A 4115-nucleotide genomic window follows, 5' to 3' on the forward strand; every position below is an offset into this window, starting at 1 on the left:
CAAAACAGGACAATAATATTTCTGAATACAGTTGTATACCCAATAATATTATTATTGGGTACCAACAACTTTGTTCAGCATTTTCTCTATTCTGCAGAGATTGCATGTATTATATATTCAATGAATGTAAGCGAAAAGTGTGATGGTTATAGCTTAGGGGTTCCAATATTTGAAGTACTAACGGGGGGCATCTAGCTAAAGTCATCACACTACTCTAGTGGTTTCCTTCAACAGGTGTTTATAAGGAAAACAACGCCGCGTAGGGACGTAAGAGATACGTAAGAATTAGTATTTTCAAGTAACCCGTTACAGGGACGATATGGTTTATTACAGGGGCGGCATTTTAATAGGACACTGAAAGAAGGTATCTTAATAATTTTCTCGCAGACATATTAAAGGGTTCAATAAATGTGCTTGGTGGAGACATTATTGCTCAAGTTCTGTGACGTTATTGTCTGATTAGGGTTTTACGATTTTAACTCTAAACTAACAACCACCATCAACACAACTGTAATTGAGTTACGGTTGGTAACCAAATGCTCGATTCCAACCGTAACTGAGTTACAGTTGGTAAATAAAAATGGTTACCAACCGTAACTAAAGAAATTCTCAGATATAAGAACATATGGTTGGTAATTGAACTATTATGAACAGTAACAACATCAAATTCTCCAATTACGGCTCGTAATATAGTTAAAATCAACCGTAACTCACATAAACCCAGAATTTTGAATCTCAATTTTGACCTAAAACCCTAATTTCTGATAGAAACTAAACTTAAATTGAACAAAATAAACTAAACCCTAACTGAGTTTTTCATAACATACCTCATATAAGTCATTATACTTGATTAATTTTCGAATCGCTGATTAATCGAAGACGATGAAATTTTCAGTTTTAATGGAGGTTACGGTTGATGGGAGGAGAAGAGAAGAAGAAAGAAAACAAAATTTCAATTTAACTTTGATTTAGGTTAAAAAATGGGAGGATAATCTAGACAATTTACAAAACCATTTGGACACCTCCTAACCAATGTAGTCAATATCGGCCGTATCGGCCGATATATCGGGGATATTTCGGATATCGACCCAGAACGATACGATAAGAAGGATATCGGGGATACAATATTCGCCCGATAATATCGGCCGTATCGGTCGATACGAAATTTTCCTACATTTCCTGATATGAGACGGTATTGGTCGTTTTCTATAAAGTTTAAGGGTAATTTTGGCGAAGAAAGTCTTCCAGGTGGTAGTAGAGGTGCATTTAGCTCTCGAAGCAAGTCTACTAAAGTTACTCTTTTGTTTTTTTGATAAAATTGATGTTATCTATTATATCTTATCCGAAAATGTGTGGAGAAATGTTTAACATAAAATTATAGTCTCTAAATCTAGAACCGATATTTCAACGATAATATCCCCGATATAAAATCGTACCAGTGTATCGGTCCCGGCTGAGATGAACCGATATCCAATATTAACTACATTGCTCCTAACCAACTAGAGACACACTATTATCACACTGCCGTCCCTATAACAAGATACATTTTAAAAGGAAACCTTCTTAGCTAAGTAATTTATAAGGAGACTGACGCTGCGTATTTGTGGAGTCCATCTATGTGCACTCGCTCTTAACATGGGGTGCACGTTCCTCCCATCATTATTGGTTCCTACTTAACTCTAGTTTGTGTTGGTTCGAATATCATAATTTTTAATAGAAATTTGATATACGCCGAACTTGAGGCATAAAGATGTTGATTAATGCGCTCTTCCATGAAATCAGACGGTCTAAATTACTTAACAATAATTACTTTTTCCATCATGATCTTTAGCTATATATTCTGGTTTCTAAAATTCCGTCTCTGTAATCTCATCTGCAATATGGATGTGATGGATTGAAAACGGTGATTTCCAGTACCCGAAAACAAATCAGTCTGAACACTGCTAGCTTACACCTCGATAAGAATTTTCAAAGCATCTGTGTGTTCTTCTCATATTAAAGTTATTTCTCTTTTTTTCAAATGAAAACAAAACAATCAAAGTAATAATAGCATAAAAAGGTTTCTATTGATTGATTTTCTCCTGATCATTTCTTTTGGAACGTGATTTCTGGGCACAAATAATTGTATATTTTATTCTTCTCTTTTAGTACTTATTGTATTTAAACACAAGCAGGAATTTTTTTTTTTTTTTTAAATGGTAGTATCCTTCGCTGATTCTTTCATCTCCATTAAAATTTAATAGCAGTATCCTTCGCTCGTTGTTAATCAAGTACCTCACCAGTTGAACTCTATGAAATCATGGCTTACCCCCACCCTTCCTTATGCCGTAATAGTATATAATCTTTACAGTGCTGCTTCAATTCGAAGTTTCATCAAATGATATGGAGATGGAGATTTTATACATTACTCCTATAATACTATATAGAAGATCCAAGAGAGTCAGTCTCTTCCTAACTTCTTAATTTGTTTTCTTAACGATGAGAAGAAGATAAAATTTCAAGTTTCTAGAAGCTGATTTCACCAACTCCCCAGATATGTATTTTCGAATTATACATAATTAAAATAATAAGGGTGAAGATCGGGCGATTAAACCGGTATTGACTCAGTGGAAATCTTCGTAAAATTTCGGCTCTGTTTTGGGTTAATCTTTTCCATTTCGAGTGTTGTAGATCATTTCTGTTATATGGAGTCAAGGTACTTGAAAATTGATAATAAAAACTTTGAGTTTCAAGTTTGCCCTAGAGATTCTAAACCTCCTTTTAGAATTATCGAGAGGTCTAATGGGTATGTCAATGGATGTACAGTACCTTTTGATAGAGTAGAATGGCTTATTAACTCCATTGCTGATGCCGGAGCTGGTTTTAAGGCTACACCTTATCCTTTTTGGAGAACATCACTGGGCAATGAAGCTTCTTTCCTCATTCTTGGTCGTGCTAACTCGAGGGGAATATATCTTTCTCTTAATTGGCTTACTCGCAACAAAGGTGAAAAGATCCATCGTATTTTGATTCCATAAGGAAAGAAAACCTATGGGTGGAGTAATTTTGTTCTTCTACTAAATTACTTTAGGGATAAATGTCTCCATCCAATTCAACCAAATATTCATCTGAATCAAAAGAGAGCATTTAATGTTCCCAAAGAGTCCTGGCCTTCGGCTATTTCTAACAAGGACATACCACCACACGTTAATAACCAGGTGAAGTACTCTATTTCTCCGTTAGTAGATGGGATTGATATTAACTTCAAAGGACAAGTTAGGAATTTCGGAAAGTGGGTTGATGGTATTATATGCAAGCTGGATCAGGAACCTACAGATTGGAGAATGGTGGAGGATCGAATTAAAGCCTCTTTTCATACTCATGATAAAATCAAAATCCAGATTTATCGTCCTGATATGGGAATCTTCATCACCTCATCTCCAATAGAGTATGACATGATCATCAATCAGAAGAGTATAGAGTTCCTAAGCGGAGAAATTAAATTCATGCGGTGGTGGCCATCGTTAACGCTGCTAACCCAATTTTATCTGATAAAATAGCTTGAATTTCTCTTGTAGGGGTTCCTTTTCACCATTGATCACCAGGAATCGTTGAAGGTCTACTCATGAAGTTTGGATCGGTTGGAAATATGGATTTTAGTGATCTTAAAGAGATTAAAGTTAAACTGAAAGCTTCTCTATTGATCAAAGATCTTCCGAGGACGGTTGTATTCAAAGAAGAAGTTCTTTATTTTATGTTGCCTTAGTTATTCCCGTCATTCTACCGTCTTTACAGCAACAGTCTAGAGACTAAATTCTCTAAAGAAACACGTGCCTAAAAACTTGGAAAAATCTAGAGAAAGAAATCGCTAGAAAACTACAGAAGATGCTGGAGAAGGAAACCCGTACTCTAGCTCTCCCTTTGGGCCGGATAAATCTATTCTTCTGGGCTTTTCATATTTAACCCATATGCACTCTTTAACACCACAAATTAACTTATATTTTTAACACCCCCTCTTAATTTGTGATGTTAAGCTTTTCTCTGAAATGATTGAACTTATCCACCGTGAATGCTTTTGTGAAAATGTCCGCATTTTGTTTTTGTGTTGGACAGAATTGGAGCTCGATTTCCTTGTC

The sequence above is a fragment of the Papaver somniferum genome, chromosome 7 (assembly GCF_003573695.1).
Source record: "Papaver somniferum cultivar HN1 chromosome 7, ASM357369v1, whole genome shotgun sequence".
Lineage (NCBI taxonomy): Eukaryota > Viridiplantae > Streptophyta > Magnoliopsida > Ranunculales > Papaveraceae > Papaver > Papaver somniferum.